This window comes from Sminthopsis crassicaudata, chromosome 2, assembly GCF_048593235.1.
Source record: "Sminthopsis crassicaudata isolate SCR6 chromosome 2, ASM4859323v1, whole genome shotgun sequence".
Lineage (NCBI taxonomy): Eukaryota > Metazoa > Chordata > Mammalia > Dasyuromorphia > Dasyuridae > Sminthopsis > Sminthopsis crassicaudata.
This window is the reverse complement of record NC_133618.1, coordinates 194,266,304-194,294,270: the sequence shown is the minus strand read 5'-3', so window position 1 is coordinate 194,294,270 and position 27,967 is coordinate 194,266,304. Positions and strand designations below refer to the sequence as shown.

The following is a 27,967-nucleotide window of genomic DNA, read 5'->3' as shown; positions in this document are numbered from 1 at the left end:
ACTTTTGGGTACAAATTTGTTACTTTCTTTACTGTACTTATTATGATGCACTTGAATAGGAGATTAAGAGATTTGTTCTGATGGTTATTCTATTCATTATAAAGGAGAGTATCTTAGTGAAAACTTTAAAAAATAAAAACTGATTTAATAATATGATGTAGATTGAATTAGATTAGGGACTAACAAGAAACAGGAAGACATGTTAAGAAGTGATCTCAATACTCCTGACAAGCCTTGAATGAATGACTGTTGTGGAGGGAGCTGGAAAAGAATGAGTATAGTGTAACTTTACATCATTTGATTCAGTCTTTCCTGCTGATTTTAGAAGTCATTTTCCAAGAAAATAATCAACTGAATAAATTGGTAGGAATGGGTTCAGTGGGACTAAGTTTAATTCAGTAAAATTCAATATATATTAATCAGAGATTTATTCTTAAGACCTAACTATTTTGATGTCACTATAGTAGAGAAAGTTACATTTCTGGTCTCAAAGGCTTATTACTTTATTAGGAAGAAGAAATGTTTGCAAATAAGTATAATGCAGATTGGAATTTGATAAATGCATAAAACATATATAGAAACAAACCACTGAGAAATTCAAAGAAGGAGATCAATCCTGCTGAGGTAACATATTAGGGAAGATTGTGTGGATGATATGGTTCTTGATAGGAGAGTTCAAAAAAAGGAATTCAATTAACTTGGATACTTTAACAATATGCTATACAGGAAATCTTTTAAAGATGATTACAAATAATATATGGGACCTGGTAAAACCATGTGAGAACAGAATTTATCATTTGTTTGCCAGTAGTATAGGCATGAAGAGAATGTCTTCAAAGGTTCGAAGTCCACATCTATAGGCAATCACATATGGCATGTGGTCCCCATTTAACACCTCTGCAATGTAAAATGCCAAATCAAAAGTTCTGTCCTTTTTTTTTTTTTTTCAACTTTAGTCTTTACCACTGACAGGTCTGCTGGTAGGCTAATACTTATACGTGCCCTGGAAATAAAAGTATGCTTTTATCAATTCAATGAACTATACATTTCTCAGGTTCTTGAAAATGAATTTCATGATGTACTTTGAGAAACACTTCCCATCTTTTCAAATGAGCATTCTGAACCTCTTTTGGTAACTGGTTAGTGAGCTTTCTTGCATGTGAACTCAATCTGACTCCACAAAAACATAGTATAAGCAGTCATTGGTTATACACTGCAATCTGTTTCAGTTTCCAAGGGGAATGTCACTGTCAAAGTTGGCTATTTTCTTTCCAATAAGCCACTTGTTCTTTGTGTAAATTGCGTCCATTTTATTTCAGGGTAGCTTTTCTCTGGATTTAGAATATTTATTTTTTCTTTATGTAAAATAGAATAATGGAATTGACTCCACATGCCAAAACCTCACATTATTTATTTGTGAACAAACTTCTTCATACTAACATTTCAAGACTAATCACTAATTGCACTGTCATGGAATTTTATATATATGAAATTTCTGTTGTATGAGTCAGATTATATCTTTCTTGTCATGAAGATGATACTGATTTCTTTTTTCCAACTATCAACTATAGTAATATTTTCCCAAAATGAACATGCCACATGCCATCCATTTTCATCCATTTTCATTTTCCCTCCTGCTTCTTGCACAACACTTTTAAAGTTTTGCCCTTAGAAATGTTAAAGATTTTTGCCATTGTTGTAATTGTTTTTTTTCCTATAAATCCAATTATCTAACCCAATAAACATGTATTAAGCATCTACAGTATACCAGGCACTGTGCTAAGTGCTGAGGATGCAATTAATAAAAAGAAAGACCTACCCTCAATGAATTGAGAATCTAAAGTGAGGGCTAGGGTGGGACAACACACAAAAAGAGGCATGAAAGTGGGGAGAAACAGGAAGTACCTAATATAGGGGTATCTTGTTCTATGGTATTATAAGGAAACAGATACAAAGTGGAGTGATCTGAAGGGATCTTGTCCTTTATGAAGGATGACATTATGAAGGAGTTTACTACTTCACCCTCCATCTCTCCAAAGGAGTTTAAGAGAGGTGAAATGAATCAAGGTTTGAGTTAGCAGCATGGTGGTGAGCTTAGAAGTAATAATCTTATCCTGAGGGGCATCTTGTTCTTTAGAGATGAAAATACCCAGGGAAGCAAATGCAAAGTGGTGTTTCTGAATTTTTGATGTTCTTTGATACAAAAAAGTGGGAAAAAAACTATTAGTCAAATTCTGAATTATATTATCTGTATATTCAATCTTTTTAATTTGTTAAAAAATAATAAAAATAAGAATTTATTTGCTACCAGAATGGCTAATTTTAGCAGAGTGCAAATAGTAAATGAAGTACTAGTCTTAGAGTTAGGCAGATGTGGTTTCAATCCTGCTTTTGAGACTTTACAGGTATGAGGTCATGGGCAATTCTCTTAACATCTCTAAACTTCAGTATACATATATGCAAAATGAAAATAATTACACCCACCATATCTTTATCTCAAGGCTGTCATGAGGGTTATAGGAAATTCTCTATATAAAGTGCTTTGCAAATCATAAAAATCTCCAAGATTATAAAGATTTAAGATGATGATGATGATGATGATGATGATTGAAATTAATGACCACTCAATTGTAGTTAAAGGTCAGAGTCTCTCTGTGTACCAATTGCAGAATTCTGAAAACTAATATGGAATATTAAATAGAAACTAAAGCTGCAATTAATTTTTTAAATATCTGTTACTAAAAATAGTACAAATCCTTAATAAGATGTATGATAAAAGTTGAACAAAATAAAAAGCACAGAATTTTTGTACAATGTTAAAATCCATTCTTCAATAAAGTACCTATAACAATATATATATGCACAAGGCTAGGCAGTGGGAAACTAAGATACAAAGATGAAAGTCATTTAAAAAATCTTAAAATTTAGGTCCATTAGTGTACCATATTTCTTCTGATTTTTACCTATTTCCCTCTTAAGATTATCTCACTTATTTTCTTTGTCTAATTACATTAAATTTCCTATTCTTTGTTCTCCAAACAAACTTGGAATTCTCTATATTCAGCACTCCATCTGTCCCATCTCCTCTCTATTCTACCTCCAAGCTTTTACAAAGGCTATTTCCCCATTCCCAGAATGTATTCCCTTCTCATAACTATCTCTTAAAATCTACAATTCATTCAAAGATCAGTTAGAACACATTTTTTTTTACAAAATTACTTTTCTAATTCTTGTTACATATTAGTGTTCAGGTAATTAAGAGAAAAGAAGAGAAAGTTAGGATATAATTTAAGCCCAAGACTGTAGCATGAATATAGCAGACTTAGAGGTCTGAGAGTTATATTCCATCTGTAATTCATTGGAACTGATTGTAATATTATTTTAGTTTACATTAGACATTAATAGAGGAATGATCAATAACAGAGAAACAAAAGGTCTCATTGTGCAGTAGCTCTTGACAGATTTTAAAGACAGGATTCTGATGAGGCACTGGTATATATTAAATAGATGCTTTTGTGTCTACATGTTATAATTAATTGACATTCAAATTTTGCTTTGAAGAGTACTAGTCTAAGAGTTTTATTTTATTTTCAGATTACTAAGTAAAAAGGATTTTATATGCTCATATGTAATATATAAGGAATAAAAATTAGAGTTATTTATTTATCATTTAGTATCATAAATCTAAGTATAAAATGATCATTTTATGTACTTGATCATTTTAATAACAAAATTATAAAGAATTTTTAGGTGGAAATAAACATTTTCTCATACCATCAATACCATATGACATAGTCTTTGTTTGATTTAAAAAGGGGGTAAGGAGAGGTGGCAGGGAGGAAAGGGCACTTTCAAGTTATAAAAGCAAATTTTTTTCTTAATGCAAGAGAAACTCTATTGTTGTGGGAGAGAAAAACACAATATATTAAAAAAAAAAAAAGCTTGAGTGAGTGATGAGAAGATTTATACAGAAAGTTAAATCTTGCTGCCAAAGTAAGAATTTAGTAGGTTGTTTTATGCTCCAGTGACAATGAATGAGTTCTTCATAATGGATTACCTTTACTTGGAGTTATAGTCATACCCTAGCAATAAACTGTGGTGCTACTTAACAAAAGTTTAAAACTGTAAATGTGTGTTTACTGCAGAGCAAAGATAGAAAAGTAAATGACTTGAAGTTATTTCAGTGCCTTATTTGCTCTTTAATCACTTTGACATAGACACTTGTGCTGATCCCAATTCCTCTATAATTTCTCATTCATGTTCACATAATCCTTTCTTGTTTACAAAGGATTTTTCCTATGAGGAAGTCAGTGGAAGTATTATTATCCTCAATGTGCAGATTAGGAAACTGAGACTATATAAATAGTCACTATATAAGACTTATAAAAAATAAAGGATACTGAACTAAATGTGCACTAACCATAGTACCTATATAGGAAACTAAAATTTAAAACACATAAACTACTTAAATAATTGATATGAGGATTTTTTATTATCATTTTCCTCTTCCGTTGATAAGGAATGTATAGAGAAAAAGTTCACTTAAAAGAGTTTCAAATATAGCCCGTTATTATAAAAATAGAGTTTTAAAAAGAAAAAATATATAAGTAAATAATGAAAATAATTTTAAGGAATTACTACAAATTATATTTATTATAAATATTTTACATTTTGCATTCAAATAAAATTGTTTTATTTATATAAAAATTATTTCATTTTGTCTATAACAGGTGGGTTATTTTCCTTTTTTTTTTTTTTTTTTTTTGCTGAGGCAATTGGGGTTAAGTAACTTGCCCACTGGTCATACAGCTAGGCAGTGTTAAGTATCTGAGGCCAGATTTCAACTCAGGTTCTCCTGACTTAAAGGCTGGTGCTCTATGACCTGCACCACCTAGCTGCCTAGGTTATTTTCTTAATAAAAGTATGACTAAGATCTGCATTCAGGTTCTGTTCAGGCTACAATTGGGCTTAAAGGGATATTAAGAACAATATGAGTTGAATACTCCTTGATAAAAATTTTACTAACAACAAATAATCAATCAATCAATAAATATCTAAGCATTGGTATTTTAAGGGAATCAAGGACATAATTTCTGCTTTCAAGGGGTTTATAATCTCCTTAGTGATATGAATAGTTCTCAGGTCACTTTCCCTATCTTCAAACCAGTTGACCACTTCTCAGGTATGATATTTTTTTATAAAGCATATATTTATTTGAATATGAGTTGGATTAGACAGGCTCGGATTTCTTTCCAAATCTGAGTGTCTGTGCTTCTGTGTGAGTCTGTAAATCCATTCCAGAGTGGAATGGAGTCAGCAAAGTATTTCTGAAATACCTTGAAAAACTATTGCATTGCATAATTTGAAACAGTTTACTATGACCTGTCTATTTCTCAATGTATTTCAGAACTCTTTCAATCTCCATTTGCATACTTTTTAGGAAAAAAGGTTTTGTTCTTTATGTCTTTGTTTTAGTAAAATCTTATTAAGGAAAATAATAAAATTCCTTATGGTTGTATTTTTATAGGCAGTTTGTTTATTTCATAGGAAATAATGTGTTATCTTACTTTAAATCCCAGTTGCTAAGTACTCTGAATATGTTCTTTATTGCAAAGTAACCTGCAAGAAGTCTAGTACAGTATCTTTTAGAGGATTTATGGTAATGCTGCTGAATTTAGCTGATCATAAACAGCATGGTGAGCCCCTAAGGGTCTCTTCATTTTCCTGACACACTCCACTGCTGCCCCATTAACACTTCGTCTGTTATTGCCACATACTCAATTTAATGAGTATCTTTGAATTTGGAGGTCTGCACCAGAAACAATAGCTCTAACAACTAATGCCCTACCTAGTCATTTTACTTGCTCTCTGCCTAGTTCCCAGTTATTCCTTTTTATATATTTACATGAAGTTCTGAGTTGGGGAAAAGGGTTGTGGCATTATCTGTGTAATCCAAGCATATTTTATTTTAATTACAGCTGTCATGAATCCCAAACTGTATACAAAAATACATGAGAAAGTATAGATGAAAAGCAAAATGCAAACTAGTGAAAACATTGTTTTTCAACTATGATAATATTAAATTAGTGACATAAAACACTGTCACCAGGAATGGACCATTTTATATTCATAGTCAAGTCATATTAACTTGAAAGAATATTTAGAATAGCTAAAATATGTTCTAATTATTCATCGAACAACCAATTGTATCAAAGAAAGAAGAGGGGCTAGATATAGTTTCAGAGGTTTACTGCTATTTGAATAGCATATAGAATGTCAAATCCAACTTTTTAGAGGCTTTTTAAAGTTCTTAAAATTATCCAGAACAAAAGAAATGCATATTCAAATATTTTCTGATATATTAATATCCTTCTGAAGCAGTGTTCCTATAAAATAATTTACAATTTGTCCAAATGTAGTTACCCATTTTAAGCATAATTCTTTGTTATGAATCTAAAAGAATACAAGGGCAAAGATCTCTTTTAGCTCTTCCTCATTTTCCTTTAGGTATTTCATGCTTGCTTGTTTTTTTTTTCTTTTTAGAAAATGAGTTTGGAGGAAAATTGGTAAATCCCCTTCAGTGAACTCCGACAACCTCTGAGAGCAAAGCCTGGACCAAAGTTGAATCATCTCACCAAGGGATTTCAGGTACATTTGGCCTCAGTGTAGCACTCTCCAGAGATTATTGATGAAAGTTAATTTCCTCTATAGTTTATTCCATTTACTTTTAGCTCTTGGTAAAAGAGATTTTTTTTTTTCCTGCTGGGTGCTCCATAGCTTCCATGAGGCATTTAGGAGTTCTGTTGTGCATTCTCTTTAAACAGTCAATTCATGCTAAAAAGAGCCATTTGCAGTTAAATTAGATGATGCATGTATTGTTCTTGATACTAAAGTTATACAGAGCAGGAATGAATGCTGGATCCTGATGGACCATGATACAGTGAAGTTCTTTGGGCTGTCAAGAGAACAAAAAACAGTCCAAGATTGGTTACCCTTCAATGATAATATTGTATTTCATATAAGTATAAGGAGAGTTCTCCATTCATTCCAGAAATGACTAGTTGTCAAGTATATAAGTGTTGGAGGAGTTTTTGTGTGTTTGTAACAAATCTAAGTTTTCTACGGACATCTTATTTGGAAATTCCCAATTGCTAAAATTCACACCATGAGTATATAGCAATTGGAAATTATGAACCTTCAGCTTTTGAGTATATGAGTGAGACTGAATTTTAAAATTGTGGAGCTTTCTGTCTCAATCCTTACATTAAAGAGAATGTTTCAAACTATGTCCTTTTATGTGAAAAAGACGAAGAGATCCCATTTTCTCAGGATAGATGGAGAGAGCTGTGGTATCTTCATTGTGTAACATTACTTTTTTAAATTTGCTTCCTGTTTCATTTGGCTTCCTGATCACAGGGAAATCCATTACTTACTTAAAACTCAGAGACTGGGCTTGATTTTCATCATCAACAACCTTATATCAATAGTCTTATGTAGGGGAGGATGGTGGGGGAGCAAGGCAATTGGGATTAAGTGACTTGCCCAGAGTCACACAGCTGTTAAGTGTTAAGTGTTGAGGCCAGATCTGAGCTCAGGTGTTTCTGATTTCAGACCTGGTGATCTATCCACTGCACCATCTAACTGAACCATCTTAACAGAGTCTAAAAAATTGTTAAGAGAAATTGTATTGCATAGTAGTTGTAGGGATGGACTTAGAGTTAGAAAGACCTGGAATTGACTGGTACTTCTGATATATATTGGCTGTGTACTAAAAAAAGTAAGTACCTGAACCTTTTATTATCGCCAAGCTAGTCTATAAGACTTTAAGTGACAAAGGAAGGCTGTATGGAAGGAACTTTAATGCCCAAAATTCCCCACATCAATGAAATCATGTTTGGATAAAAACAAAATAAAGAAAAATAAAATGGCATAATGGATCTTGTATCATTATTTTATATATACTAATTATTTTCCAAAAGAAAAGCTCTTTGTGCAGTTGTTCAAAATTAAGAAAACAGTTAACAATACATTTCCCTGATTTGAAAAGTTAACCTCCTTACTCGGAGTATTAAGAGACTTATTCCTACAAGTAATTTTATTTGTTTGGAGAGTGATGAGAAATTAAAAATTTTGTTAGACTAATAATTTTCATGGTATATAATATCTTTTAATGTAAAGGGCATGAACTCTGGAAAAGTATACTTGAAACAAGGATACTTACAACAGGATGTTTACTCAGTGTGATTGATGATATAATGGTTCTCTAGTATATATATACTTAGTACTTAGTATAGTGATGTAATGGTTCTATAATTCACACATGCTCAGTGTGCTGTACTGATGTGATTGTACTAAGATAAATAAGAGCTAAGAGAACTTGAAATAAGCAGACTTAAAAGAGACTCAAATGAGAGTGTGCTCGAGCTAGATATCAGACTCCAGACTCCAGAGAGATCCTTGAGAAAGCTAGCCCAGACATTAAGATAGGGGTTCTCAGGTCAGCTAGATGGTTCAGTGGATATAATACTGTCCCTAAAGTCAGGAGGATCTGAGTTCAAATCTGGCCTCAGATAGTTAATATTTCCTAGTTGTGTGACCCTGAGTAAGTCACTTAACCCCAATTGCTTCAGAAAAAAAAAGTAGGGGCTCTCTTATATTTGCATCATCAATGACTAATATAATGTTTGATATATAGTAGATGCTTAATAACTGTTTATTAATTGATGAATAGATGATGGGGAGAAGTCTGGGTGAATTTAATGGTTTATATATCTTAGTAATAATTCCATAATTAATTATTTTGAAAATAATCTATATATTTTAACTCAAAGTATTCCAGTGTACTGCTCATATGTGAAACATACATAAGACTTTACTAGGTTAAAAAAAGAATGAAAATTTTTCTTTTAGCATTTATCTTTGGGTAGATCAAAAGTTGGAGCATACTATTGAGTTGTGAGATAAGGATATTTTGCAAAAAACAGACCAAGTTATGCATGTTCGGAGAAAAGAAATGGACAAAATTTAAAGATTGTTAGACTAATCAAAAGACCATACACGTTTGTGTATTTGTAGTTAGTTTATGTATTTCAATTCATATCAAACTTACTCTTTGATTTTGGTAATGATATACATGAAAATCAACATAAGATGGCAGCACATGTGCAAATTATGTTCACATTTTCACTTACTGATTTCAACTTTTTTCAGTTATTTCTATTTATTCAATCTCCTATAAATGCTAAATTTTATATCTAATGGAAAAATCATTTTTATATATTCTGTATTTATTTAATAGATATATTCTATTAACAATAGAATGAAGGATGAAATGAAACACTATAAATAGAATCCGAAGTTTGTTTAGACATATTAATACAAACATACTCTTATGACAAGTTCATATTAACTTCTGGCAGGAAGAGATAACTCTTTGTATAAAGGGGAAGTTTATAGATCACCCTATTACAATGATCTAAATTCAGTTTGTAAATAACCACAATCTTTTTTGAGAAGAGGGGTTTCTTTTCTAACTTGCTTTCCAAATTTCAGCAGTTGCAAAAATCAGGAAAGAAATCTATAAATTATAATTCACAGACATGTTAGTCCACAGAACAGCCTTGTTGTTTATATCACATGAGCAAATCAGCTGGGATTGATGAGGCAGTGTCTACTGCTAAGGCAATAAGGAAAGTAACACAGTGTTATAACTCTGCACATCAGGGCAGGAGATGATTAGAGAAATCTAAAAGATTCAGAGTAGAGAAAATGTTTCCAGCATTTTCAAAAATATATCTGCTGACCAGAAAATGTAATATTTAAAGCAGACTGAATATTTTGTGAAATATAAAATCAAGTTGAATCCAGTTCCAAGGGGTATTGTCTCACCTGAGTAACAGGAAATTTTTTGTGTAAATTTCCAAATGCCAAAATGAGATCTTGACCCTCCCTAAAATAATAATAGTAATAATAAAAAACAATAACAAAAAATATTTAGTAATTTGCACCATACTATTCATATTATGATACATAATTCCAGGTAATACAAAAAAATTCCCCTTTTATAGTATTAGATTTATTTTATTTTATTAGATTATTTTATTTAGATTATTTAAATCTTCAAGAAAAACTTATATAATGTTTTATATATAATACAGTACCTGACAGGTCTTACCAAGGTTGAAAAGGCCCTAAGAATGGATTTGTTGGTAGACTATCATCTGAGATTGAATTTGATTAATCAGAAAGAGTAATCACTTTACTTGACCATAAGGTAATGATTTCTTTTAGTCATAATAATTCTCAAAGACTATGCAGCAAAATATGGAGGAAATTTGATCCATTTCATTTATACTAATTAAGTTACAGATCCTAATAGAATTAAAAGTAATAATTAAGTACACAATTATTAGAAATAAATAGTTATATGAATTGTTTCTGATTTATAAGATGAGTAGAAATAGTACTATTTTAACATAGTAGAAATGTAACACACAGGATGGTACAAAGTAGTCTTGAAAAGAATGATAGTTTACTAAAATGACTTAAAATATTATTACAATCAAAAATCAAAATAAACTCTCGTCTTACTCTCCTTATGGTAAAGCTCATTATCTTGTTATTTCAGTAGAGATAGTATCATTGATAAAAGGACTTCTATCATTGCATATTATAACCATACATATATACTTATCTAATATACTTCTAGTATGTTTTATCTATGATTGCCCCATAGAAGATATCCATGATGCTTGAGATCTTCCTATAAATCTCATAATACTTAAGAAATCACTTAGGAATGATACAACTGAAAAAAACAGGCTGTCCTATGGTGAATGCCATGGATAGGTCAAAATTTGTATAGGGCACCACAACACCATCCCCTGACATTAAGATTTAAAGGACTGATAGATTGTATAGATCAATATTATGAAATTTATAGAAAGGCATGGAGAGGAGAACATATAAGATTAAAAGGTATAGAGGGACTGAAATTTGCACTCATTGAAGGAGTGTGTAGTTTGTGCCCACAATGATGCTGCTGATCCAGCAAACAACTGATGTGATATTTGAACTGATCATTGGTGGTCCTTTACTCTTCTTGTATCTCCTTGTCTTTTCCAATTATTCATGTTGTTGATTATATTTTTAAAGCAGTGGTAACTAATAAAATAATTAAGTTTTTTATCAAAATATAGGCAAAGGAAGGGGGGAATGTTCACAATGAACATGATGCAATGAAAATTAATTATATTTACTGGTAACTTTCTTCAAAAAGTATCCCTGTTCGTTAGATATAGCATTTTAATGACTATAGTGCCTTTCTTCTGTGTGGGATAGAGTAATATATTAGCTCCTTCTTATCATTTGGAAAATAGAGGTGTCTCAAATTAAAGGACTTTCTAAAGCTCTTTCAAACTTTTTTCTACTGGGTACAAATAAATGGAAAAAGTGAGAAGATGGGAAGCATAAAGGTATAACTTAATTTTGACTAGAGAGGTATCTTTTTTTTATCCAGGGGTATATAGTACAAGTATGTAAAGTTTTTTTTTTCTACTATAATACTAAGAATTGTATCACTGGCATTTTTAACCCTCTCCTTACCTTTAAAAAATGAGACTTGCCATACTACAAGGAAAGAATGCCTTTACTACAATGAGAAAAGGAGGAGGCAGGTTTGAATCCACTGTATAATTATGGAATTAGATGCAGCTGTGTTATTCTTGAAATGGGCAGCAGACTGGCAGCTAAAATCAGTCAGAGGTGCCACTGACACCCCCAAACCTGCTGTTGAAGAGTATAAGTTAGGAATCACCAGATGGTACGTCATCCCCCCAGGGGCATTACTTTTAGAAGGAAAACCATTGTTGAGCTAGAATCATATGTACTTCAGAACCCTCTGTTACCATGAAGAAAATCCCTGATAGCTTTTTTCTAAAAATAGTTTGGGTTTAGTGTTCCAGGAGGCAAAGTATTGTTAGCAAGGAATTGTTCTGAGAGTAGCTTGTCCACATTCCTCTCTCACCCACCATAGTACACCTGTTCAAAAATTTTTTCGACCCCCAAATATTTGAAACACTGCTTCTGTTGTTGAAGTATTCTCTCCCACACTTTAGCTATAGATATGTAACAGAAAGCATATGTGTATCTACCACAATAAGCAGCCCTTATTAATTAATATATGAACCCAGGTTTTCCTATAGCCAAGTCCAACTCTCTACTCTTCTACTCAATCCACTATCTCAATGATCAGTGGATAAACATTTATTGAGTGCCTACTATATACCAAGCACTGCGCTAAGCCTATATTTGTATCAAATTCAAATGGAAAGGGGAGATGGTCACTAAGCCATACAAAAGGATACCTGAAATCTGAAGATTGATTTAGAAAACCACATATTAACATTTTCTATGTTCTATTCTGCTTTTGTTTATTTTGTTAAATAATTCTCAACTATAATTTTATCTGGTACAGCCCAAACTGATGAGAGTTTGGGGCCATAATGATAAATGTAGGCCATATATTTGACATCCCATCACTATGCCACACTACCCTCACTGCCATTATATATAAATATATTTATATATGTATATGTATATACATATACATACACATACACAAAGTGGCTAACATTGTTATGGTACTTTAAAGTTTTCAGAGGACTTTATACATAATATCTCATCTAATGCTGTATCATATACATATTTATAAACATATATAATGGATAAATATAGTAAAGTTGACATTTATATAGAGCTGTAAAATTTACAAAGAGATTTGTATTTATATTTACTTGATCTTTACATACTTGATCCTATGAAAGAGCTAGTTGAGATGTTATTAAATGGGAATTTAATAGATAAGGAAAATGAGGCTTTGAAAAGTAGAATATCCAAACCATGGTTATATGGTTAATAAGATAATAGAAACAGTTTTCTAATCCAGATCTTCCTTGCTTTAATATATCACTTTATCTACTATACCTTTAAGTTCAGGGACAGACTAGATCAGATGATATCTGATGTCCCTTCCAATTTTGAGCTTTGTGATTCAGTTATATATTGGGGAATAGAGAATGAGAGGGAGGAGAAATTACATTCATCAGGCATCTCAATCCTCGTTTGCTAAAGTATAAGAAGAGACTGAGATTTTTCAGTGCTTTACCACTATAACAATTGCTCTTCAGTAATCAATGAAATAATTCAACACATATTTATTAAGCTATTTGTCTGTAAATCTCCATTCTATGTGATAATAAACATAAAATATAGTTCACTTCTTCCTAGAACTTAATGGTTTACCTACAGAGTAAGACACATGAATAAGTATTTAAAACTTGGAGATTAATTTATTAAGATTTATTCAAGAAAATGGAATATTATCTACCATAAATTAAAAATCTGGGTCTTATAGCAGAAAACTTAAAGGAGATCTTTAATTTCTTCTTTATGCCATCCCTTATGGATAAAAAAAATTTCACCAGTGAAGGCAACTTCATGACTTCATTCTAAATGAATATAAGATTTCTATTTTGTATCCTTGCTTCCATTTAATAGGTGAAACAATTGAGATAGTCTAGCATAATAGAAAGAAAAATAGGTGAGTACCTAAATTCTATCTCTTATTTCTGTATGACTTTGGGTAAATCATTTAATTTCTCTTAGCTTCAATTTTCTTATGCACAATAGGAATAAAAATGCCTACCTCATCAGGGTATGAGGATCAAATGCATTTGTTTGCAAAAATATCTCTTTAAAGCATTACAAAAATGTCATATTTTAAAGGCAGTGGTGAGTTGCGAAAGCTTTGAACTTAGTTAGAAGAGTTGTGTGCTCTACTTCCAGGCACCATGGTCATGTGACCTTGAACAAACAAGTTAGTCCCTATAAATGTTTCTTGATTTTTTTATCTACAAAATAAAATCATGTCTATCTATTTTGTAAGATTATCATGGAGGTCAATGCAATATATCCATCAAATGCTACATAAATATGAACTATTATTTTTATTGTTGAGACACTATTGAAAATTTTTCCATGCACATAAAGATGGTGCTGGAGGAACAATGATATTTGGAGAAATGGTATTTAAACCATAATGAGCTGGAAATGTTCATTATGAGTTTGCTTGCTGTAGAGCTTAGACAAAGCATATAGTTTTATGATTGAGATAGTGCTAGTCTGATTTGCATCTGTATATCACTGAAAGTGAATTGCTTTTCATACACTATCTTATTTGATTCTCCCATAACCACTCTCTTAAGAAGGTGCCTTATTTTGCTGGCCTAGAAATTAAGATAGAGTTTAAGTGACTCCTTTAGATTTCCAGAATGGATGATTCACATTACAGGGACTTTAAATGTTAAGTAATATTCTATACATCCAGTTTTCAAAGCATAGACATAAGACATAAGACCACTTCCATCAGAATACATCCTCATACAGTATTGTTGTTGAAGTGTACAGTGATCTTCTGGTTCTGCTCATTTCACTCAGCAACAGTTGATGTAAGTTTCTCCAAGCCTCTCTGTATTCCTCCTGCTGGTTATTTCTTACAGAACAATAATATTCCATAACCTTCATATACCACAATTTACCCAACCATTCTCCAATTGATGGACATCCATTCAACTACCAGTTTCTAGCTACAACAAAAAGAGCTGCCACAAACATTTTGGCACATACAGGTCCCTTTCCACTCTTTAGTATTTCTTTGGGATATAATCCCAATAACAGCAATGCTGGGTCAAAGGGTATGCACAGTTTGACAACTTTTTGGGCATAGTTCCAAATTGCTCTCCAGAATGGCTGGATTCTTTCACAACTCCACCAACAATGTATCAGTGTCCCAGTTTTCCCACATCCCCTCCAACATTCATCATTATTTGTTCCTGTCATCTTAGCCAATCTGACAGGTGTGTAGTGGTATCTCAGAGTTGTCTTAATTTGCATTTCTCTGATCAGTAGTGATCTGGAACACTCTTTCATATGAGTGGAAATAGTTTCAATTTCATCATCTGAGAATTGTCTGTTCATATCCCTTGACCATTTATCAATTGGAGAATGGTTTGGTTTCCTATAAATCAGGGTCAGTTCTCTATATATTTTGGAAATGAGACCTTTGTCAGAACCTTTACTTTTAAAAATATTTTCCCAATTTGTTACTCCCCTTCTAATCTTGTTTGCATTAGTATTGTTTGTACAGAAACTTTTTAGTTTGATGTAATCAAAATCTTCTATTTTGTGATCAATAATGATCTCTAATTCTCCTCTGGTCATAAATTCCTTCCTCCTCCACAGGTCTGAGAGGTAGACTATTCTCTGTTCCTCTAATCTATTTATGATCTCATTCTTTATGCCTAAATCATGGACCCATTTTGATCTTATCTTGGTATATGGTGTTAAGTGTGGATCCATATCTAATTTCTGCCATACTAATTTCCAGTTTTCCCAACAGTTTCTTCCGAATAATGAATTTTTGTCCCTAATGTTGGTATCTTTGGGTTTGTCAAAGATTAGATTGCTATAGATGTACCCTTTTTTGTCCTTTGTATCTAATCTGTTCCACTGATCTACCGTTCTATTTCTTAGCCAGTACCAAATGGTTTTGGTGACTGCTGCTATATAATATAGCTTTAGATCAGGTACACTTAGACCGCCTTCCTCTGACTTTTTTTTCATTAGTTCCCTTGCAATTCTCGACCTTTTATTCTTCTATATGAATTTTGTTGTTATTTTTCCTAGGTCATTAAAATAGTTTCTTGGGAGTCTGATTGGTATAGCACTAAATAAATAGATTAGTTTGGGGAGTATTGTCATCTTTATTATATTCGCTCAGCCTATCCAAGAGCACTGAATGTCTTTCCAATTATTTAAATCTGACTTTATTTTTGTGGCAAGTGTTTTGTAATTTTTCTCATATAATTCCTGACTATTCTTTGGTAGATGGATTACCAAATACTTTATACTCTCAACATTTGTTTGGAATGGAATTTCTCTTTGTATCTCTTGCTGTTGCATTTTGTTGGTGATATATAAGAATGCTGAGGTAGAATACAATTTCTTAAATTGTGGCTCACGACCCTTTGTGGAATCTCTTAGCTGAATGGGAAGTCACAAAGTTATGATTTGTTATCAGTAATTGTGTGAGATGTCTATATCTATTTTACATACATATATACCCAGTGTCACATAAAAATTTCATGGATGAATAGGGATTGCAAGTGAAAAAAAATTAAGAAGCTCTGTTTTGGAAGAACATAAACTCCTTGAGAGTAGAACTTTTTTTGTTGTTTGTGTTTTGTGTAACCTTAAAGTTCCCAGATAGTACATAGCAGATGCTTAATAAATGTTATTAAACTTAAATAAATTAAGTGTGATAAATTAGAACAAATGAGTAAAAGTAAGAGAAAAGTAGATTTGGTGGTAATGTAAGAAAATAAAGAAACCCTTTTTTAAAAATTAGAGTCATCCAAAAGTGAAATGAGGTCCATCAGAAGGGAAAGAGCTTATCATCTATATATGATAAACTAAATGGTCACTGCTTATATAGCTGTGGATATTTGGAGATATTTAACTGTTGCAGTTGTCAAAAAAAAATCTAATGTATCTTAAGACTGAATTAGAAGAAGCACAACTTTCAAAAATAAAGAAGTGACAGACATACCTTGATCAGTTTGGGCTCCCAAAATTTAAAAATGGCATTGAGAAGCTAGAAAGTATCCATTCAGAGGAAGATAACCAAGATATTGAATGGTCTTCAAGCTGATAAAAAGAAACTGGAAATGGTTATTTCTGGAGAAGTCTCAAAGGTATTATTATAAATATTTTCAAGTATTTGAAGGCCTAACATGTGAAAGAGATATTATTCTTTGTTTATCACCAGGAACAAACTCATGGAAAGTGGGTATAAGTTGCAAATTTAGGCTTGATATCAAGACAAACTTCATAATGCTTAGAGTTGTCAAAAAATAAAGTGGGATGCCTTAGGACATAGTGAGTACCTTTTTGTTGCATGTTTTTAAGTGGAGGCTGAATGACAACTTATCAGGAATAACAGTTCTTTCAGGAGAATGAGTTGAGATGTATTAAAGGTTCTTTTCCTCTTTTGTGTCATGGATTCCATTTAGCAGCCTATGTAGCCCTTCTTGGAATAATGCTTTTAAATATCTAAAATAAAATACATAGGATGACAAAGAAAGGAATATAGTTTATTTTTGCTCTTTCCCCATCTAAGTCCATGATTATCTATGGACCTGCATGATTAAATGGGCTCTTTGCTCTCTTCCAAATCTTCAATTTTGCAAATTTATGATATCATAGTTGGGCTCTTATGTAGGAAGGCATTGAACTAGGTCATTTCTGAAATCCCTTCCAATTTCATAAAAGCATTCTTATTTCTGGTACATTTAGCTGAATGAAACTTATGGATCATACATTTGAAATAAGAAGTATACATTTATAATTATTTATGAAGATTATCTAATCAACAATGGTTTTGTTTCTTCACTGGATATTTGGAGGGGAAACTTTTACTCTTGGATACCTTTTTTACAATTTCTTCATTGTTATATTCCTCACATCCTAAATGTTCTACATTAAAAGCAATTTTATAGTTTATACATGACATAAGAAAAAAATAATCAACTTGTGTGTATTTTTAATTAAACTTTAATTAAAATATCTTGTTAAATGATAATACTACCATGTTTTACTGTTTAAACCTTAAGAATTATTAAAAGAATATATTTTCAAAGACTTTAGACTTAGGAGGTACTTTGGGGACTAGACCATCTAGTTCAACACTTTCATTTGATACCTAAGGAAATAAATTCAGAGAAGGGAATTGACTTTCCAGAGGTCACACAGAAATGGGATTTCAACATGGATCCTCCAAAACTAGTCTTCTTTCTATTGCATTATGTTACCAAATTCAAGAAGCCTATCTGAAATTGATATTATATGAAAAAACCCTTATTTGACCAAAAAGACATCAAAGCAATATAAAACATACAGAAATAAAAGAAATACTTCAAAATAATACAGAGTTTAAAGTCATTGGCATCTATGTTAAAAATAAACTCGGGACCTATCTTGGCAATGCATGCTTTGGAATAATACAATTCAAGATTGTTGGGTTTTTTTTAATAAAACAAACATTTCTATAGAATTCCTACTATCATTCTATCACCTCAAAATGGATCTATACAAAACCTAGTTTATATTTCTTCTAAAACTTACTTCTTTTTCTTATTTCATTATTTTTGTTGGTAACATCAACATTTACCTAGTCTCTGATGCTTGAAACCTTGGTGTTTTAATCTTTCATTTCTCCTATAAGGGACTAAATTCTATTATTCAAATACTTAAAAACCTTTGCATGTGCATTTCAGTTCAAGAGAAGAATATGTAGCCATTTTGAAGATCTAAAGTATTATATAAATGTAACTTGCTATTGTTTTTTCCCTTATTTTGACCACAACCTTAGTACAGACTTTCATAATTATGTTCAATCTGCTAGATGATTGTACTGCCTTCCAAATTGTTTTATCTCCTCAAACCCCTCTGAATCCTAATATTTTTATTAATTAATAAGAAACTCTCATGAGGCAACTATAACTAATGGCATTCATAACTGTTATTCTAAAATGCAGAGCATTAGTTGAGCATAAGAAAAGGCTCCTTTTGTTACCAAATACTAATGATCATGCATCTAAATGAAAAAAAAAAATCTAGAATAGTATTTCTGTATCATCAGGAAATGAAACTGTTTAATCTTGGTTGCATAATGAAACCAAGATCTAGAAGTGGTCCTTGTGCTAACAACCAAACCACAAACTGAAATAATCACCAAAACAATGTAATTTCTATTACCCTTTAAAGCCTTCCTTGATCACTTTGAGGACAAGTGATCTTTCCTCCCTCTCCCATGCATACTCACATTTGACTTTGTAGTGCAGTACTTTCTATAGAGACTCTTTCTTCCTTGTCATTTCATTCTTTGTATGTCTCAAAATGCCATACATGTCAATATTCCATAGAAAATTGTGGAATGAATGACTAAATTCAAAAGTTAAAGTAAACAAATGATATGCAAAGCTCTGTTCAAGTTCTGATGAATATAAAGAAAAAAATGACATAGTTCTTCTAGAAGTCACATTCTATTAGACAATATAGAATAGAGAGATAAAAAAAATTCAAGGCAAAATGTAATAAAGGCAAGGTACAATTCCAAATTATCTAAAAAGAATTTGAGGATCAAGAAGATTTCATACAGTGAGCAAAGTATTGAAGGAATAAATGAAATTGCAAAATATCACAGCTCAGTCTATATACCAAGGGGTAGGTAGATATTCTACAAAATTTATACAACTTTTGAATGGTGAATCAGGATCTTCTCTCTTTTCAGTGCTCTTTTTTGCTATATCACAGTTTCTGGAAAAATGAAATATGAAAATCCACCTTTTTGTTTCTTTAAGGTAATTGATGTAAAGCCTATCCAGGGTTTTAAAAGCTAACATTTTTGGCGATTTTTTAGTTAATTAATCTAAGATAATCTTTAAAGCTATAAATGTGCTTTTGGGGGATAAATACCCATCCTTTAAAGACACTCACCATAATTTGTGTCAATTGATAATTTTGTTGGAAGCAGAAGCTGGTTATATTGAAATATCTGTGTAGCCTCAGAAAAGATCTCTTTTTTTTAAATCTTTTTTTTAATCTTAGGAAAGCATATGTGTCTCCATAAGGAAAAATAGGCTTTGAAGCATATACCCATACCTGTTGAGTGGGTAATTAAAGGGAGTTTCCAAAGCTGTTAATTGAGTAACTTCCATACTATTTTATTCACATCTGTGCACTCAATTAAAAGATATAGATTATCAAGGTGATAAGGAGATAAGTTTCACATGACTGCTCATCTAAACAGGGAATATCTTGGGGATGTATTTAATAACTGGGCCTTTACCCTTTACTGGATGGTCAACAATTCATGCTAGATCTTGAAACAAAACTACCATAATTACCTCCTTCTCTTCATTGTCAGTTCTGAAAAATGGGTTCATTATAATAGCCATCATGGTTATTTATTGCATCATTTCTGGATTACCGATGGAGCAGAATCCTTGATATTTCTGGGCCATACATTCCTCTACTGCCAGACAAGTGTCCAAAGGGTCTCCATTTGTCTGCTTCAAGTATTTTGCCATAATTCTCTTCTTGTTGCTCAGCAATCTGAAATGTGAATGCATAAAATTATTATTTTGTGGAATGCAACCGAGGTTGAAATACAACCAAGGGATATTATTAGATATTCTTAATTAGATAATCTTCCCCCCCACCATGTTGGTTTTCTCTAATTCCAGTCCCCTATATGGGATACATTCTTAAAATCAGGAAGCTAGAAGGATCTCAGAGGTCATTGAATTTTATATATGATAAAAACCAAATCCCCAGGAGGCAAAATAATTTACTGAAAGATCATAAGAGAAACATGGAAAAAGAAAAGACAGGTCTTCTTACCCCAACCACAACTCTTTCTATTACAGTCACTTTATTGACAGACTACCAGTATTCTCCTCCCAACATAAAAATGTTCAAAGAAGATCCTGGGAAAATGAGTCATTGCCTCCAGGGATATTATAATACTCAAAAGTGGTATCCCAGAAAGCTCTAGGATTTACCTGTTCAGCTCCATACAATGGAGCTTGACTGCATGTGTCACACACAAACACACAAATACACACACACAAATGCGCATGCTCACAATATTCTCATACATACACAAATATACACTCTTTCATTCTTTCAACAAATATTTACTCAGTGTATGAGGGGCTTCATGGCACAAGAGAGAAGGCCCCAACTCTGAACCCATAGGGCTTTGCTTCAAATCTCACTTCAGTTTCTTATTAGCTGCCATAAAAACTTATTGAGCCTTCTCCCTCTAAATGTCCTTATTGGTAAAGTGAGAAAATTAGATTCAATAGTCTCAGTGAACCATTTATAGATTATGATTCTACATGATAGGCACAATTCTTTTTGCTGAGAATAAAGAGACAAAAATGAAATCATACCTACACATAAGAAGCCTGTATTCCATTGGGGGAACAAGCAGGTTCATATGAAAGAAAATGCAAAATATATACATATAGCAATTTCAAGCCAAAAAGTATTTATTAAGTATCTACTATATACCAGGCACTGTATTAAATTCTGGCAACATGAACCAAGTTGATATAAAAGGAGTCAAATGAGGAGGACACCATACAAACAATAGGTGTACAAACAAGATATATATAGGATACAATGGAGATAAGCCAGGAGGCAAAAATGAGGAGGGACAGAGTTCCAGGCAAGAGGGTTCAACTAGAGAAATTCTCAGAGTGAGATGAAGCAAAAATAGGAAAAAAAGGACAGAATGACTGGATGAAAGTACATGAAAGGAAGTAAGATATAAGAAAACTGGAAAGATAGAAAGTGGCCAGGTTATAAAGGGATGTAAAAGTCAAACAGAAGATTATGTATTAGATCCTAGGGACAATGAATCAATGGAGTTGATTGAATTGAGAGGTGGTGTGATCAGACTTATATTTTAAGAAAACCAATTTGGCAAGGTAGTTGAAAATGGATTGGAATGGGGAGAAACTTAAATCAAGGAGACCAACAAAATTAATATGATAATAGTCTAAGCATGAAATGATGAGATGTCACTAAAGTAAAGGCTGTATCAGGGATGAGAGAAGGAGGGAGATACAAAACAGAAACAAAATGACAGAATGTGGTGACTGTTTGGATGAGTGAATGGAACAGGAGTAAAAAGTTGAGGATGATTCCTCATATTGTAAGCCAAGGTCATTCTCCCAGTGACTAGCAACAGTAGGGATCAAGAAAGATTTCATGTAGGATGAGGAATTTTAATTAACTTAGAAAAAAAGTTTGAGATGCTAAGTGTAGAAGTAAGGTAAGAGTACATTTCAGAAATTTGTGCAAAGGTATGAAGATTGAAGATGGGATAGAATGTATTGGGAAGAACTAGTAGATCACTATAGTTCAAATCTATAAAATCAAAATAAGCACATCTAAATCACATTATAACCTTGGCAAGTGGGTGCAAAACACAATGATAAGATAATTAAGACTGCAGCCTTTGGGTAGATAGGATGGTACGAGCATTTCATATAAATTTGAATAAAAAATTATTCATTTGGAGATGAACCAGCACTAGAAGCCTTGGGTCCCTACTTGACAATTGCTCCTCTAAACATCTATGTAACAGTGTAAAGAAAGAAAAGGAATATGATCTAGAAGAAAATTCTATCCCCTAACAAGTTTTGTCATTTCTCCACTCAGAAACAGCCCAAGGCTGACAGCCAAGGGAACATGCAAATTGCTAGTGTGGCTAGTTGATGACAAACATGCTTTTTTCACAACTCCTATGAATCTGCCAAACCTTTTCTCACAGTCCCCGCTCCTGTTTTTTGCACTCTCTTGTTTCAGAGAACAAAGGTAGGGTACCAGTAATTGTTTTAAATCTAACGAGAGAAAGGTTGATGCCATATTTCAAAATGCAGACTTGACTCCATCTTACTGTTTTGTTTTCTAACCCAGTTTGCCAAGGGTAAAGTGGGAGTAGGATGTGCTGTTTCCATTTTATGGGACAGATGTTCTGGTAGAAGTGTACCCCGTGAACTAGAATTTCCTGAATGTGCTATGGAACTCAGGGTTATTGGAGCTCACCCAGAGCAGCACATGTAATGTTTGAGAGGTCAAATAGGAAAATCAGTATACAAGGGACTAGGAGCCCAAAAATTGAATAAGGAACCAAGTATGAACCTTCATGGGGGGTGTTATTTAAATGTGAAAGCTTTAAGATCCTAGGTTTCTTGAGAATTTGGCATTATAGGTCTGTTGTCTGCTACAATTAAGAGTTGTTTAGAAATAAAAACCTGATGTATGCACAGGAATGACTGTCTCCAATAAAAATTCAAGGAAAAGCCAGTGTGATAGGTTTCAAAACACATTGCTATGGTAACATGTATTTTCTCTTAAAAATGAATATGAAAACAAGGCAAAAGAACTGATGGTCTAAAAAGGATTTTTAAAGAGTATGACTTTATTTCTTTATCTGACACTATGATTTCATCACTGTGGGGGATTCCCTTTATGGTCACTTTTTCTACCAATACATAGTTGCAATTCATTTTAAACTTCCACTTTTAGAGAATTGCATGAAGGACTATAAGGTTGAGGTGGTTAGGTGGCACACTGGACAGGATGCTAGGCCTGAATTCAGGCCTTAGTTCAAATTTTGCCTTAGACACTTAATATCTGTGCATGTACATGTCACTTAATCCTATCTGTCTCAGTTCCCTCATCTGTAAAATGAGTTGGAGAAGGGAATGGCAAACCACTGTGGTATCTCTTCCAGGAAAACCCCATATGGGCTCCTAAAGAGTTGACCAAAATGACTGAACACAAACTGTGAGGTTAGCTCAGAAACTAAAATCCAGTTAAGTGTCAAGGACAGATTTTCCTGATGCCAAGAGTAATAGTCCTCTTCCTCCCATGCTGCTTTACATTGTATTCATGTTAAGTGTAATGATTAAAAGAATGAACTCCCCAAATAACTTGTATCCTATGGATAAGACATTGATGAATTAAAACCCCAATAACAATGAAATAAAAATAACTATTAAAAACTGGGTTTAACTGTAGTTCCCATTTTTCCTCAAGGTGCCCAGAAAAATTCTACAAGTACTCATGTGTTTCTTTGGTACAGTGGGTATTTAAGTATTAACTGCAGGTTTCACTAAATTATATCTACTTAATAATATCTGGTTCTTAATTTCAACTGAATGGATATTCTCTTCACCAATGGAAATCTATCCCTTCCTATCCTCATTCCTACCCACACTCCCAATCACACATTTTTGGAGAATATGTTATTTTCAAGAGTTTTTGCAATGAAAAAAAAAATCAGCTTTCTGGTAGTGAACTCCTCCACAAGTAGCCAAGCCGGAACTCAGGGAATAGAACTAGAGTCCATTATTATGTCTCTATAATCAGACTCTTTAGTTTTATAATACCTTTTTGATCCTGGGTTCCATTGTTATATACTTTGATAACCCAGGGGCCCCTCAATTCATTGGCCTCTACTTCTGGTCACTTAATTTCACTTATATTTTTATATATTTTAAGACTATCAATCTGGTGTGATCATCCCATGAGATTATGTTATTGATTAAATGGAATTATACTTGGATTTGTAATTCCCATGAAATTTTATTTATAATTTATACTGGGTGAATAAGCAATAAATTATGATTTTGAAAGCAGCTTTTTTTTTTCATTTTTCATTGTGGCATTTTTTTTCAATGAAGTCTTTTTTTTTTAATTTTTAGCAGAAAAGACATTTTTTGGTTCTCTAAAATGAAACATGATAGGAAATCATTGGATTAAACAAAAATTTGAAATTTTACACCAAAAAGAAACAAAAGGTAAAGAAAATCCCCTTTCATTAATTTTCTGAATATTCAAAAAGATCCAATTTAAAATCTGTTTGTTTGGGTTTTTTTCCCTCAATTTCCCTCAAGGTCTTACAGATTCCTCACTTTCTCAACACACTTCTCCCAACAGTCTCATTGTTATAGGGTCTGCTATTGGCTGCTTTGTTTTAAAACTGGAAAATTTCCCTCATGATGCAAATCATTCCTAATAGTCTTTGAATGCTTTTTCCTCTGATATTTGCAGGAAAAAAATGGATTGGGCACAGAATGTATCCTAATTTCTTATATTCTAATTTGTTAATTTTGTTATATATTTAAAATATATTTATTTTTAACATTTCTTCTTTTAAAATTTCAAGTTTCAAATTTCCCCTCTTTTTCCCATCCCTTCCATACTTAATGAAAAGGCAAGCAATATAATATCAATTATAAATTTGAAATCATTAGCCATATCACAAAAAAGCAATAAAAATAAAATGAAAAATGTATACTTCAATTTTCATTGAGTTCTTTATTTCTCTCTCTCTCTGGAGGTAAATAGCATTTTTTTCATCATGAATCCTTTGGAATTATTTTGTGTCATTGTATTGATCACAAAAGCTAAATTTTTGCAGTTGATTATAATTACAACATTGCTTTTAAAATGCACAGTGATTTTGCTCTTCTTACTATACTTTCATATAGATCTTTCTATGTTTTTTCTGAAATCATCTTCCCTGATTATTTCTTATAATTCAATAGTGCTTAGTCACAATCATATGCCAAATTTATTCATCCATTCCCTAATTGATGAACAGCCCTTCAATTTCCAATTCTTTAACACCTCAAAAAGAACAACTATAATTAATATATTTGTACATATAGATCCTTTTCCTTTTTCTTTGAAAGTCTTTGGGATAAATACTTAATAGTGTTACAGTTGGTTCAAAGGACTTTGTGCATAGTTCCAAATTGTTCTCCAGAATAGTTGGACCAGTCCACAACTGTACTAATACTGCATTAGTGCAACTATTTTCCCCATCTTTCCATCATTTGTCATTTCTGATAAGTGTGAGGTGATACCTCAGAGTTGTTTTAATTGGCATTTTAAAAATCTATACTGGGTTTGAGCATTTTATATGATTATAAATAGCTGTAATTTCTTCTTTTGAAAATTGTTAGAGGCAGCTAGGTGGCGCAGTGGAGAGAGCACCAGCCTTGAATTCAGGAGGACCCGAGTTCAAATTTGATCTCAGACACTTAACACTTCCTAGCTATATGACCATAGGCAAGTCACTTAACCCCAGCCTCAGGGGAAAAAAAAAAGAAAATTTTTTATATTTTTCAATTACTTATCAATTGGGAAATAGTTCTTATTTTTATAAATCTGACTCACATCTCTATATTTAGAAGACATGAAATTATTATTATAAAACTTTCTGTAAAAATTATTGATTTTACTTCATTTTCTGTGATACTTTCTGACAAAAGTGTAGTTTCCCTGCTTATCTCTTTTAATTAAATCTAATTTTTGTTTGTCTGAAATTTTTATTTTTTTTTCTTTTTCAAATGAAGCATATTAGATTCTTCTTCAATCCTATATTTTAATTCTCTGGGGTTTTTTTTGTTTGTTTGTTTCAAGTGTGTCTCTTATAAACAACATATGGCTGAATTCTAATTTCTAATCTGTTCCTTTATCTGCTTCTGTTTGATGGGTGAGCACAAACTATCCACACACAATTATGAAACTATTTCCCTCCATTCCATTTTCTTCTGTTTCTCTCTCTCTATGACTCACTATTTCTCAGTCTCTGTCTTTGTCTCTGTCTCTGTCTCTGTCTGTGTGTGTGTCTTTCTGTTTCTCTCTGTCTCCCTGTCTCTCTTTTTCTGTCTGTCTGTCTGTCTGTCTGTCTGTCTGTCTCTCTTTCCTTTCCTTCCCTTTTTCCCTTCTCTCTCTCTCTCTCTCTCTCTCTCTCTCTCTCTCTCTCTCTCTCTCTCTCTCTCTCTCTCTCTCTCTCTCTCTCTCTCTCTCTCTCTCTCTCCTTTATCCTGTACCTTCTCAAAATTCTCTTTTGTTTTTGGCTACTGCCTCCTTTAATCCATTCCCTCTTTTATTAATCCCCCACATACACAAAGAGAAACTTTCTCTTAAACCTTTCCCCTTCTATTTCCCTGTTTAATAAGATCAGTTGCTAAACACAACTGAATGTGTGTGTGTATTTATAATGTTCTTTTCTTTTCTCTTTATGTATATATAGATATATACATATATAGCTATATATATAATGTTCTTTTCTTTTCTTTTTATCTATATAAAATCTTCTTTTCTCTTTGAACCAAGCACAATGAGACTGAAGTTCAAGCCTACCATTTCCCCTCATTTTCTCCTCCACTATAAAAACTCTTCCTTTCATGCCTCTTTCCTCATTCTACCTGTCTCCTCTTCAACCAGTAAATCCTTTTTTCTAATCATTTTTTAAAAATTATCCCAACATCCCAACTGTGCTACTTTTATATGTTTAACTTTTCCAAAATTTTTGATGAGTCTATGTCCAATTCACATTTTTTCCCTTCAAGGTTTGGTAGTAGCTGTTTTTCATATTGTTGTCTTCTGAGTTTAGATTTTGGACTTTCTTGCCACTGATAGAGTTATTTATTCTGTTTTCCTAGTCCATTTCTTGATTATGAAATTTGGGTAAGTTGGCCTCTGCTCACCTGGAGGGTAAAGAATTGTTCCAAGTTTCAGATTTATTCTTGTGGCTGTTTTCAGAGCTAGTTCTGCATTTTCAGTGTTTCCAAGATAATATAAGCTGGTAAGAGGTCTGGTGATTGCTTTCTTGGTCTGTTCTCTGTTTCTTAAGCAGGAAGGGCCCCTACTCCTCTGAAGTGGCAAGCACTAGCACTCTGATTGGCCCTGGAGTTATGAACAAATCCCCTGCTCTCTTCCAGCCATAAGTGTTAGTGTTCCTCCCTGCCTTGGAACTATAACCAGCCCCCCCCATCCCTTGTGAACAACTACAAGTGCTTCTCACTACCCTAGAACTGTGACCCAGAACACTTCTAGGCTTAAAGTTCCAAGCACCAAGTGCTGGTGCTGCCCCTACCTTGACTTCATCCAAACCCTGCTGCTATTATTACCAGTGCTCTTTGGGATGAATTCCACCCTGCTGTCATACACCTCTCCTGACAATTTCCTAAATTGTCTTAGGCTGGGAAAAAAAGCCTCACTTTGACCTTTTATTGTCTCTGCTAATTCATTATTTTAAAGTTGTTTGGAGGAGAATGTTGAGAGAATTCAGCTGAGTTACTACCTCTAACACATCATCTTGCCCTCTCAAAAAAATCTTAACATTTCCAAAAAAAAAAAAAAAAAAGCAGCTATACACTCCTCATCAAAGGATCACTATAGCAATTACAATGAATTATCATAATAAATGTATGATCATAATTTAATTGTTAATATTTTTAATCTTTGGTCATGG

The 27,967-nt window shown here is 32.6% G+C and overlaps 1 protein-coding gene across 30 annotated transcripts in view; it reads left to right on the top strand.

The window, feature by feature from the left end:
* The window catches only part of MYT1L (myelin transcription factor 1 like), a 693,632-nt gene that overhangs the window by 184,476 nt on the left and 481,189 nt on the right, over positions 1-27,967 (top strand). For all 30 annotated transcript variants that reach the window (XR_012486139.1, XM_074288020.1, XM_074288037.1 and 27 more), the window contains one exon: positions 6,544-6,648. The gene's annotated coding sequence lies outside the window, so the exon portion shown is untranslated. The remainder of the gene's footprint in view (positions 1-6,543; positions 6,649-27,967) is intronic.